This window comes from Arachis stenosperma, chromosome 9 (assembly GCF_014773155.1).
Source record: "Arachis stenosperma cultivar V10309 chromosome 9, arast.V10309.gnm1.PFL2, whole genome shotgun sequence".
Classification (NCBI taxonomy): domain Eukaryota; kingdom Viridiplantae; phylum Streptophyta; class Magnoliopsida; order Fabales; family Fabaceae; genus Arachis; species Arachis stenosperma.
Window position 1 is genome coordinate 61,469,419 of NC_080385.1, and position 13,762 is coordinate 61,483,180.

General features: G+C 33.9%; 1 long non-coding RNA gene across 3 annotated transcripts; it reads left to right on the forward strand.

Annotated features, from left to right (window-relative positions):
- The first annotated feature begins 678 nt into the window (after positions 1-678).
- Positions 679-11,580, forward strand: LOC130948667 (uncharacterized). Of its 3 annotated transcripts, XR_009073148.1 has the most exons (4): positions 679-1,392; positions 1,511-1,689; positions 4,544-4,585; positions 11,367-11,546. It is a non-coding gene; the product is annotated as an uncharacterized LOC130948667 (long non-coding RNA). The 3 variants fall into 3 exon arrangements; XR_009073149.1 differs by lacking the exon at positions 4,544-4,585 and having other exon boundaries at positions 683-1,392; positions 11,367-11,580; XR_009073147.1 differs by lacking the exon at positions 11,367-11,546 and having other exon boundaries at positions 686-1,392; positions 4,544-6,764.
- The last annotated feature ends 2,182 nt before the right edge of the window (positions 11,581-13,762 follow it).

The window sequence follows — 13,762 nt, forward strand, 5'->3', positions numbered from 1 at the left end:
CGATTTATTTTATTAATTTGATATCTTATTTTATAAATTAGTCAATTAAGAATAATTAAATTAGTTTTATTAATATTTGGAGTTTAAGTTAATCAATATTCTTATGTAATTTTTATAATTGGTTATTTCATATGTTTTGGAAATAAAATTTAGTGATGGAAGTATTATATAATTTAATTTAAGTAATTTCTATTATGAATAAATTATGGTTTATTTTATTACTTTGAGCTCTAGGAGATTTATTTATTAGGAATTATTAAATGGATTTTTATAAATACTTAAAGTTTAAGTAATTTTATTATAATTAGATATTTTGTAAATTGAAATTAAAGTTTCGGTGATAAAAAATAATAAAGAGTTATATCATTTAATTTGAATAATTAGTATTGAGTTTAAAATATATTTTATAAAATGTAATTAGTATGCTTATTTTATAATTTAAATTAAAAATAATTGTTTGAGCTCATTGATATATTGATAAATAAAATCTTATGCGCTTTAAAAGTAATTTTTATAGCATTATATTTAAATTCTAAATTGTTATCCTCTCATAAATGTTTTGTAAAATTGTTAAATTACTCGTATATATATTTTTCTTAGTCTTATGTTTCTTATTTTATACGTACTGTTAGTATCTAATACGTGTCCTTCCTAACCAATTAAACACACACACGCACCGGTATACTCATCTCCTCCTTATAACCCCACGTTTACCCATTCTTACCATTTATCTTCAAAAGAATGTATATCATATATATGTTGACAGCAAAATAAAAGGGGAAGCCAAAATTAGAGTGGGAGTCACGGAGAGGGAGAGTCCGAACCAAAGGGAGCCAGAGGATGAGAAGGAGAGGACAGGGGAAGGGAAGGAAGAGGCGTTGCGGGTGATGAACACAGCCACCGTCGCCGCTTTCTGACCGCCACACCACTAAACCCTAGCCGTTATAGAGGAGAGGGTGATCGAAGTAGAGAAGCACCGCGTGAAGGAGGGAAGTTCCATTGCCAGCGCCGCTTTTAGGGGAAGCCGCTACCACCGCAGCGGGGGAAACGAACATGGGAGAAGAGGTTTCGTTGATGCTGTCACAGAGGAAGAGGACGAGACGTGTGTGAGAGAGTGACGCACCGAGGAGGGACCATTCCTCTGCCGCTGCCGCTGCCGCTGCCGGAATCTTTGGTCGCCGCCATCAATAGTGGTGAGTCAGTTAAACCCTAGCCATGAGAACCACCATCTTTGAACCTTTACTGCTCTGTAAATACCCAGTATCTACCCCTGATGCTCTTGACTATGTTATGTTTGTTGGAGCTTGTCTCCATGGAACCACCGCGGGGTGCTGCTAGGAATCGCTGCTGCCCTGCTTCCGCTATACTTAGGTTCAACATCCATTGGCCTGGGTTAGCCTTTTCCCCTTATTTCTGCTCCAATTGCACGCTCTATTATGCCGATTTCTTATTAAACTGCTTGTTCTTGTTTTAATTCAAATTTGGCTTGTGCTCTGTTTTAAATTTCCAGAGCCGCTTCTGCTTTCGATTCTATTGAATTTGAAATCTTCGCTTCGTTGCAACCATGATCACTGTTGTGGGAGCTAACGCCGCTGCTATCTTGATTGAGACTGTTGCATAGCTAGTATTGGTCCAGCCAGCTGCCTCGCTATAATCCAGCCTCCGGGTTCTTTTAATCGCGACATCGAGGTAGGAGGTTTAAAACGATTTCAATTTAAGAATGCCTACAAGGTTGATTGAATAACTGCAAATAGATTTAATACCTGTGAGTAATTGATTGATTATGTGAATATTGAATTGTGGCTGAAATTGTGATTTGGAATTGTTGATTAGTGATATTGATTGATTATGTGGATTGGGAATTGTTTGATGACCAATTGTTGTGAATTTTTGAATTTTAATGGGTTATGTTGGATTTGTTGCCGTTGAGTTGTTATTTGGTATATTGTAATGTTAATGAACTTGGTTGGTGGTTGAGTTGGAATTGTTTTGAGGGGTTTTGAAGGGGTTGGATTTTGAATACTAAATAGATTGCTGAAAATCTGATTTTTGAAATTAAAAAGTGACTTTGGAAGTGAAACAGTTATTCAACGATAATCGAAATGGTATAAGAGTAAAGGCTGAGTAAAGTATAATAAAAGTTGTTGTTGAGACTTAATTTTGAGAAGTTTGAATTAATTATAGAACTAGTTATGATTTTTTTCAAAGTTAAAATGTAAAACTGGATTTTCTGCATTATTTTTAAAAGAAGCCGGAAACTTTGAAAAACTATAACTATTTTTGTGATTATCGGAATTGCGTGGGACCAAGTCCGGATTGAGCTTGGGAATGTAGGGAACTGGACTGCTGAATTTGAGACTTTTTCACTAAGTTTATGATTTATGGTAAATTTTTGAATTATGGAAGTCGAATCTGGTTTTTCTGCTGAGCATTTAACACAGCAGCAACTTGTTTCCTCTATTAGAAATTCTCGAGTTTGCATTTTAAAATGGAACCAATTTTATATGAAACTTTGGTCTTATTAATTTAATTTCATAAAAATTTAGAATTGTTAGAGTTGTGGTTTTAAAGATTTGGATTTTCAAAGAAAGATGTTTTATGCAGTAAAAGTCAGGCTTTGTTTTCGAAGTCAGTAACTTTGAGGTTTTATAATTTTTAAATCTGGAATGATATTGAGTTGCAACCAATTGGAAGTGAAAACTAAGTATGTTTATCATATGTGACTAAAATTTCAGGGCTATCCATGTTTTAATGAGTAAGTTATGGGACTTGGAAGAAGATAAGTTCATTAACTTTTAAAGCAGAATTCTGCAGAAAATTAGTCAAACTTCTAGGTTATATAACTTCTTCATTAAAAATGATATTGACCTGAAACCAATTGGAAAAGAAACTTGGATGAGTGAAGTTGAACTGTATTAATTTTCAAAGTCATTGGATTTAACGTGGATTTTAAATTGAATTTTGAATGTCACATGCTGCTGCTGTTTTTCTGGTTTTACGCACTGCAGAGCAGTCTCGGTTTTTCCTTTATTCCTAAGGCTAGAGAAACCAGAAAATTATGATCTTTGGTTTGTTAGAAAGCTTATTTCAAGATGAACGCCTGGACATAAAGTTTGCGCAATTCCGAGTTCATTTGCTATATTAAAAACAGAAAAGAAGATAGGGTGTTGGGAATGCTTGAGTGAGAGTTATGAGTTCATAAAATTAAAGATGAACCTTAGTGTTATATGGCTGTTTCAATATTGGAATTTGCTTGTTTCTGAATTGAATTGATATTGGAAAGATTGAAAAGAGTTTGGTGGATTGTTTGGTTGGGACCCGTAAGGGTGGCTAAGTCCTATTTTTAAAGGAGATTATGTCCGAATTTTTATAAAAGTATAAGGACTTAATCAAAATCAATATTTAAGGTTTATTTAATGATAATAACTTCCAAGATTCTTTTAAGAAAAGATTATTTGGTATATGAGATTGTTGGCAAGGGCGTGGGTCTTTTCCCGCTTGCGTATTTGCAATTATGAAAGAAAAAGGAAAGAGTAATGTACTTATTGTATGATTATCTGTTGCTTGAAGCAACCCAAGAGATGTTTGTTTGTTGCTTGAAGCAACCCAAGAGATGTTGTTTGCTTATTTGTTGCTTAATGCAACCCAAGAGATATTATTTATTTATTTGTTGCTTAATGCAACCCAAGAGATATTGTGTATTTATCTGTTGCCCTGAGGCAACCCAAGAGTAATTTTCCGTTCCCAAGAGTATATTTCTTGCGAGTAGAAAGCAGAGGCTGTCTCAATAGAGCTGCTAATAATTATATGCGCATTTATTTGAACGGAAAATCGTATCCGGGAAATCGTGAACTCGTGACCGGATAAATGTCGGGAATGCAGGTGCTAACCGACACATGAGCTCATGGCCTGCACTAGGACTAGACATTCATCATATGCATCTATGTGACATTGTTTGGGTGTGGATATTGTAATTGGCTTGCCTAAATGAATAGTCCTGTGTAACTGCTAATTGCTATACTTGATATAAATGCTCTTGATTGTGTTTGAACCTCATTACCTGTGTTTGTAACTGATTGCTTGGAATGTAGTGATTGGATGTTGATTGAGCTGTTTGGGCCTGAGGCCGTGACTGGTGTGCTTGAGGTCTAGTTTTGTATAAAGTATCTGACTGGTTCAGCATAGACTTAATGAACCTATGCTCGGAGCAGGATGATCATTTATACCGCGTAGGTAACTTCTTTTATGTTAAGGTCTAGTAAAGTATGAAAAATCAAACTGGTTCAGCATAGACTTAATGAACCTATGCTTGGAACAGGTTGGTCATTCATACAGTTTAGGAAACTTTTAAGAGTTTTATAAAGAAAATATGGGTCTGGCATTTTGAATAATTAATTAATACTTTTAAAGAAGGTTAATTTTCTTTTAGATGTATCTGAATGAAATTAACTATTTGCGCTTTATTCTTTACTTTCACGGCATTCTCTACCTCTACTGAGAACATGTGGTTTGGTTCTCACCTCCAAATTTTCCACCCTTTCAGTGACACAGGTTTGAAGACGCAATTTGAAGCTGCGAGCGATTAGTAGGTTTTCTTTATGGTTTTAATTGCTTTCATAGAGTCCCCTCGCTCTTTTCCTTTGAAGTTTTATTTTATCAGAGGGGTAGGTGTTGTATTTGGGTTTATATGACTTCTTATGTATAAGAGTTACTATTAATAATACTTATATGATTGTTATTATTATGTGCAATGCTCATCTTTGATACATGTCTTGAATGAATAAAAAAAAAAAAAAGAACAAATTTTCTGGAATTTTCTTAAAACTAAAACGCGAACTCGATACAAAGGCTTGATAATTAAGTAGTTAATATTAGAAAAGGTCACGTAACGTTCTTTCTAGTAGAAATACCCTGACTTAAGCAAGGTATTTTGCTGGAAGGAATGTTACAATATGGTATCAGAGCAGTCTTTCCTGTAGAGCCTTGGGAGTGGACTGACTATGCTTCATTGCATACTCTGAGTGTCTGTCATGCTTTCTAACTTGTTCTGATGACAAGAGTTTGTGTTTTATATGCATGACTGTCTGATGAATAACGCTATTAGTTTACCTTTGCATACCTCATGGTATCAAGTTTGGCCAACTTAATACTAATGATTTATGTAATTGGGAATACTAATGGGTTATCATAGACGAAATAGAAGTGATAGGTTAATGCGAATCACGAGGTTTTGGGGACGTTAGAAACTAAGTTCTAGAGATTAGTTCCGTTTCGACGTATCCTCTTTATTCGTGCTTAGCGTTATTTCTTTCTCACCAATTGCATTGGAATTTCTAGTTTCTGATTTCTTTCTTGCTAACCTTGTATTATCATTCGTGCATGTCCTTGCTTGACTCTGTATCTGGTCGTTGCTTGAATCTTTTGGAATATTTATTCTCACCTTACAAACTCTATGCTCCTTGCTCTGAACTTGGATTCATTTTAGTGTAACATACCATTTCTTGAAATTTCCTTCTTGGGTACTTGTTTCAGATTCTCTTCGAGAAAAATTTCAATTTACATCTTTTCTTATTTGACTGTATCCACAACCCTTACTTAAATTTTGATGGGATTGTTTTTAATTCAGTTTAGACTTTCTTACATAAACTCTGAAGCTTCTTTAAGTAGTTTAATCTTGTTTATCTGCGACATACCACTTATCTTTTATTGATTTATAGAAAATTTTATTTCAGAATTTATTCTTTAAATAGAAGCTGATTTTCTACCATCTTTACTATAATTCTATGGCTATCCATACCTAATTATGTACTTAAGTATCCTCCGAGATTTTTAAAGAAAATATTTTGCCTTTAACATCAAACAAGCTTCAACTTACAAACTTCACCTGATTTGTTTTGATTTGAAATTAAATTAGCATAACATATTATTTATACTTAGTTTAGCATTTTTGGAAAATGTTGGATTTAAATATTTTCTTTTGAAAAAGATAAACTAATTCCCTCTATTTCAAATTGAAGTTGTTCAAAATTGTTGTACTATTTTTCCTATGATGTTCATATTGAAATTGTTCGATTCAAAATTTCTTCCTAAGCCTTGAATTAATTCCCTTTATTCTCCATTTCATTGTTTATATATATCCTTGTTTGTTGATGATTTCACGTTTTCCTTCAAATCCTGGCGAAATACCATCATGTTCAACTGAGAACTTGAGTATTCTTCCAATTTCTCACATAAACCTTTCATGCCGTTTGTCTTTCTCTTCCCATGTTTCGTATTCCTTATATACACTAGTTCTTAGGGACACGATTTGTGCATACGGAAAGTGAATCTGGTCAGTATACGAAGTTATAAGGAGTTGTGGAATTTTGAGGCGACGAGAGGAAGTGATCATGCTTTGTTAAAAGTTGTGAACGAATATGCTTTGTTAAAAGTTGTGAACGAATACTGTGCCTATTTGATTTTGGATTTTAAAATTTTTCTTATGTTAAGTTATTTTATCAACTCTAGCATTACCTAGTATATTTTCTTCTATGTTTATGTGATATGATTTTCTTGGAGCCTTTAAGATATTCAAAAGGGGATGTGAATATAAATCTTTTCTTCATTTTATATCAATTTTCGAGGGCGAAAATTTTTGTAAGTTGGATAGAATGTAACATCCCGCATTTTTGAAAAATCTAAATATAAATAAATTGTGATTTTACTTTATTGAGTTTAAACTTTATAATTTTAGAAATTATTTTATTAGAGATAATTAAATAGATTCGGAGATAATTTCGTTTTAAATCAAATAAGATTCTTAAGTAATTTTCTATAATGGAATATTTTGTATAATTTTAGTAATTGAAAAAAATAGAAAGGATCATATAATTTAATTCAAGTACCTTTCTGAAAGGGTTACTATTTATTTTATTAATTTGATATCTTATTTTATAAATTAGTCAATTAAGAATAATTAAATTAGTTTTATTAATATTTGGAGTTTAAGTTAATCAATATTCTTATGTAATTTTTATAATTGGTTATTTCATATGTTTTGGAAATAAAATTTAGTGATGGAAGTATTATATAATTTAATTTAAGTAATTTCTATTATGAATAAATTATGGTTTATTTTATTACTTTAAGCTCTAGGAGATTTATTTATTAGGAATTATTAAATGGATTTTTATAAATACTTAAAGTTTAAGTAATTTTATTATAATTAGATATTTTGTAAATTGAAATTAAAGTTTCGGTGATAGAAAAATAATAAAGAGTTATATCATTTAATTTGAATAATTAGTATTGAGTTTAAAATATATTTTATAAAATGTAATTAGTATGCTTATTTTATAATTTAAATTAAAAATAATTGTTTGAGCTCATTGATATATTGATAAATAAAATCTTATGCGCTTTAAAAGTAATTTTTATAGCATTATATTTAAATTCTAAATTGTTATCCTCTCATAAATGTTTTGTAAAATTGTTAAATTACTCGTATATATATTTTTCTTAGTCTTATGTTTCTTATTTTATACGTACTGTTAGTATCTAATACGTGTTCTTCCCTAACCAATTAAACACACACACGCACCGGTATACTCATCTCCTCCTTATAACCCCACGTTTACCCATTCTTACCATTTATCTTCAAAAGAATGTATATCATATATATGTTGACAGCAAAATAAAAGGGGAAGCCAAAATTAGAGTGGGAGTCACGGAGAGGGAGAGTCCGAACCAAAGGGAGCCAGAGGATGAGAAGGAGAGGACAGGGGAAGGGAAGGAAGAGGCGTTGCCGGTGATGAACACAGCCACCGTCGCCGCTTTCTGACCGCCACACCACTAAACCCTAGCCGTTATAGAGGAGAGGGTGATCGAAGTAGAGAAGCACCGCGTGAAGGAGGGAAGTTCCATTGCCAGCGCTGCTTTTAGGGGAAGCCGCTACCACCGCAGCGGGGGAAACGAACATGGGAGAAGAGGTTTCGTTGATGCTGTCACAGAGGAAGAGGACGAGACGTGTGTGAGAGAGTGACGCACCGAGGAGGGACCATTCTTCTGCCGCTGCCGCTGCCGGAATCTTTGGTCGCCGCCATCAATAGTGGTGAGTCAGTTAAACCCTAGCCATGAGAACCACCATCTTTGAACCTTTACTGCTCTGTAAATACCCAGTATCTACCCCTGATGCTCTTGACTATGTTATGTTTGTTGGAGCTTGTCTCCATGGAACCACCGCGGGGTGCTGCTAGGAATCGCTGCTGCCCTGCTTCCGCTATACTTAGGTTTAACATCCATTGGCCTGGGTTAGCCTTTTCCCCTTATTTCTGCTCCAATTGCACGCTCTATTCTGCCGATTTCTTATTAAACTGCTTGTTCTTGTTTTAATTCAAATTTGGCTTGTGCTCTGTTTTAAATTTCCAGAGCCGCTTCTGCTTTCGATTCTATTGAATTAAGTATTTTAATCTCTAGAATTATTTTATTGAAGATAATTAAAACAAAATTTGATTAATTAAGTTTAAAGTAATTTAAGGTTTTATCTGATTTTATAATTATCGAATTATTTTCTGTATTTAAATTATAAAGTTTAACAAATAAAAAATAATAAAAAATTTTATGTGATTTGATTTAAATAATTGAGATTTCAGAATTTAATACAAATAATTTTATAAATAAAAAAATAATTATATTACCTTATAATTTTAATTAGAGTATTTGATTTCAAATCAATTAATATTTTAATATAATAAATAATATTTTAGAGTAATTTTAGAGATTCAATTAGATTCTAGATTAACTCAAAATCCCCAATTTCATACACACACAAAACTTTATTTTACCCTAAATTAAGTCCTAACCTCACAGCCACTCACCATCCACCGCCCCCAAGCCCTATACACCCACATACAGAAGAAATGAAGAAAGGGAAGAGAGAAGTAGGAAGAACCGAGTGGGGAGGAGGAAAGGGATAGCACAGAGAGCAGAGGGAGGATAGAGAGAGGGGACGTGCTACCGCCCGTTATCCAGTCACCGCGCCACGGCCGCTGTTCATGCGCCGCCGTCGTTGACAAGGGGAGAGACAGAGCTTGCAATACAAGAGGAGAAGAAAAGCCATCGTCGCGCGTTGATTTCGGTTTTTCCGCGCCATCTCGCCGTCGGGGTCGCAACCACCATCGCCGCCGAAGCCGCGCGTTCGTCCTTGGTCACGCCACCACTGTCGTCGAAGGAGCCGCCACCTCTGTTCGTCGACACCGTTCAGAGAAGAAGGAAGAGCCACGCGAGCGTCAGTGGAGGAGAGAGCATCTGCTGCGTCACCACCGCGCCTGGGTGCTACTGTCGAAGCCACTCCTGCCACCGCTGCTACTAGGGTTTCTCGTCGTCAAGCCCCGCGTTGCCGCTGTTGGAGAGTTTCGTGCATCGCTGCCGCCATCGCCGCCGGTGTGGTTGGAGCCACCGTTGCTAGTTTGGTCGAGCCGCTGTCGCTGGTGAGAGAGAGAGGCTAGCCAGTTCTGCTTCTGGTTTCTAAAATCTTACAAGAACTCCACTGCAGCTGCTAGAGTTGCTGTTGCTGTTGCTTTGGCTCCATTTTGAACCGTTAAACCGCTACTGTTTTGGTAAGCCTTACCTTATTTCTGATTCTTCCTTGTTCTACCAATTTGTTTTTATCTTAAAGCATGTTGCTGAAACTATTTGTATTGAATAAAGTGCTTATAATAAGTTATGTTGCCGTTGCTGCCACGGTCGCCGGTGAGTCATGCACCGCCATTAAAGTTGAAGATAGCACCAACCTTCTTCTTTTGGTTTTGATTTTCCGATTCTTGAACCTGTAAGCTTTAATCCTTACTCTGCTTTCATTTTGTTTCTTAGTCTTTTTCTGTTCTGAGTAAAGAAAACCTATGTTTCTGTTTAACACTACTGTTCTGCCTTCCCTGTTTGCTGATGGAATTATCATAGGTGATAGTATTAATGGTACTAACGAGCTATTAGAGTTGTTGCTGCTGCTGAAATTAACAAAGATGGGATCATTGTGTTTAAATTCGACGGGTTCGACTAACTGAGGTAGGGGTGCTTTTCTTAAACTTGTTTTACTTTTCAGAGTTGTTATAAATCAATATTAATGGGTAAAATACATTTTTTTTGTGATTTCATAAGTCTTATGAATTGAATTGAGTTGTTTTGGATGAATGAGATTATTAGTTTGATTGATAGATTGATCAATTAAAAAAGTTGGATATTTTGATTAGTTGATCGATGTTGTTAAAGTGGTGATTTAGTGTTGAAAAAGTTGGATATTTGGAATTGTTGATTTAGTGTTTGATTGATTATGTGGATTGTGAATTGTTTGACAAATAATTGTTGGGAATATCTACAGTTTCAATCCATATCTTTGGTGATGTGCCTTCCTCACCACTTGTTGGCATCCTGCAGGTTACACCTCATTTTTCCTGATATTGTTGGCATCCTGCAGGTTACTTTTAGTTACACCTCACTTAGCCAAACTGTTCTCTCTGTCTCATCTCTCCCTTTGATGTAAAAGGGTTTCATATCTTAGTTTGTTTAGGCAACTTTCAACATCCCTCTTGAATTAACATATATGGAAAAGAAGTTGACAAAACTAGTAACAAGAAATGTGCTGCCTTATGTTTTACATTTTGATGCAGCCATACTCATGATTTACTGACCTGCTTTACATTGTTGGCTGTTCCAGCCTTTTGCCTATATTTGTTCCTGTTTTAACATTTGTTTTTATTCTAAGCAAAACAATTTTCCTGCACAGGATCATATTAATGACTGGAGGAAAATAGCACTTTATTTAACATCTATTTTCTTTCTTGCTGCTATAATATGGTTCATAGGTAAGTGGCATACCACCATGCAGCTTTGGTATTATATTAGCTGTTCTTAATTTTTAAACTAGATATGCATTAGAATTAATTGTTTTTTAAGAATGTGCCTGTAAACTAAAATTTCAGAACACGTACTAAAGAAATTGCTAGATGTTGCGCATGGGTTTTAAATGCTAATAGACCCTAAAGGTACTCATAAAATTGCTTATGGTTTTAATATATTTTCCTAGATGATTCCTATATTATTAGTATAGTTTAATTTGTATATGGATCTATTTATCACATTTTACTTGTGTCATGGTTGAGAAATCACAAATGTCCTATTATTTGGTTTGATAAATTTGGCTGTGTATTGGCTGAGAAAAAAGTTGTGAATTGGTTGTGTTTGTTGGAACCGTGGACGGTGAAAATATCCAAATTTTAGGGGAGGTTTTTCCGAAATTTTTCTAAACATTTTGGATAAAACTTAGTGAAAAAATTATAGTTAGTGTTATATCTTGTTTCTAACTTTTTTGTTTCGGTTTTTCTTATTTACAGGAGCGCTGAAATAGTGACCATATGCTACCTTGAGCGCTCAAGAATGTTTTGATATATAGAGACACTAATCTATGTTAGAACTTTTATATTTTAGTTGAACTTTTATGTTTTGGTTGAACTAATCAATGTAGTCACTAGCTAATGTTATTTTGTTTCAAGACAATTTTAGCTAAAAGGATATTGTTTGACTTATGTATGTTTTTGCATATTATATACATTTAAACTTGCTTATTAAAATCGTTAAAATATTAGTTAATTTAAAAAATAATTTAGTAAATTATGCATGTAATTTGTAATAAAAAAAAGTTGTTACAAAATAATTAATTTGCTTTTGTAACTAAAGAAAAAAAAATGTTACAAAATCATGTTACAGTTTGTAACAAAATTTTTTGATAGGAAAAAAATTGACTGTCACGAAAAATACCTTCAAGATCAAAATTTGTTACCACTTTTGTAACGGCTTTTGGTTTTTTGTATCAAAAAAAATTGTTACAAAATATGGTATCGAATTGTAACAGTTCCATTTTTCGTTACAAAAATTTTTTGTAACGGGACTTACTGCAATGGACCCCTTTTTTTGTTACAAAAAACTTTTGTTTCAAAATTTTGACGTTTTGTAACAATATTTTTTGTTACAAATGCGCCTTTTTCTTGTAGTGTTCTTAGTAGTTAATAATCATAGTGATGCTACGGAAGTGCGGCAATTTTGGTAGCTCTAGAAATGTATTGACATGAGAAAGGAGTTTTAGGATATGAGGGTGTCTTGAGGAATCCGTGTAGGATCGAGGAGTGAAAAGTGTGTGTGTGAAGTAGGCTATAACGAATTGAATTAGACTAAGATTGGAAAATTAATTAGTGTTTGAGATAGTTGAGAAAGATTAGAGATCGATATGGTTTAGATAGGATCCTTGGAGGATAAGAGAGTTTATAGTTAATAAGAAAGAGTTAGACGAAACTAAGAATGAAATAAACGGGTTTAGCTTAGGCTTGAAATGGGAATCGGGTGTTAAATTGATGTTAGAGAATGACAAAATGAATGGTGAGAGATCAGTTGAATCTGAGGGAGCATATATGGAGAATTGAGAGCAAATTTTCGAGGACGAAAATTTCTGTTAGGGGGTAAAATGTAAACCTTGAGTAATTAGTGAATAATTAGTTAATAAATTAATTATTAATCAAGTAAATTAGAAAATTGAATTTTATGATTTAATGAAGTAAAACTAATTAAAATAAAAATTTTGACACCAATTTTAAAGAATTTGGCCTAAAATTGGACCGTCGGACCAAACCGGTTAGACCGAACCCAAACCGGGTCCATGTCTGATGAACTGAAACTTATGTATATCACTATAATAAATTCCTTCTTGGCAAGTATACCAAATTATCGTCAAGTAAAAACTCACAATGAGTGAGGTCAATCCCACAGGGATTGATTAATTGATCAACTTTAGCTACTGGGTAATTTAGTCAAGCAAATTAAGAATAAGTGTGGATTGCAAAAAAATAAATGACAGAATTATAAATGACTTGAAGATAAAGAAAGCAGTATAGTGCAAAAATATAAAGAGCATAAAGGTAAATTGCTGAAATGTAAATAACAGAATTATAAAGGAAAATGGGTCGATGAACAGAAATTAAAGAAAGCTATAAAGAATAGGGAAGATAAGAATGGGGAAGATTCATTGGAGTTGGGAGATGTTGCTCTCTTTGGATCAAATTCAGATAATCTCATCTTCAATCATGCATTCATTGACATCTTGGCAATCATGATTGATTGAATCCCAATTCCTTGGTGATTCAATCTCTCAAATCTTGATAATCAACCAATTCCTTGGTCTAATGGCTCATGAAGAGATATAAGCTTGGTCCCTGATTTTACAACACATCCTCATAGATCCAACTATTTGGGTAGATTTCATGTCACCATATCCAATCCCAAATCCTATATCTACTCAATGTGAGAAGGGATTTCAAGCATGATTCCATGTTTCCTTTTCCAAGATTCCCATGAAACCCAATTTGCATTCAATCTCTTTTCCAAGATAATTGAACACTAAACATGAAGAATGAAATTCCTTCTAGTAAATCAAATCAAGATGAAGAGAATAAGAAGTTCACTATCATTTAATCCATCAAGTACAACAGAGCACTCTCCCACAATGAGAGGGAGTTTAGCTATTCTTGACTTAGAGAAAACTATACGAGATGGAAGAAGATGAAGTTGAAGTAAAGTAAAATGAAAAACAAAAGAGAAAATGAAAAATTACAAAAAGAAAAGAAAATTACAATTGAAAACAAAAGAGAAAAAACCATTCATTAGAGGCATGTGAGTGGCGTGTGCGTGGCCTATGAGTGGCGTGCCACGCCCAGCTCTCAAGTGGCATGCCCATATGCTG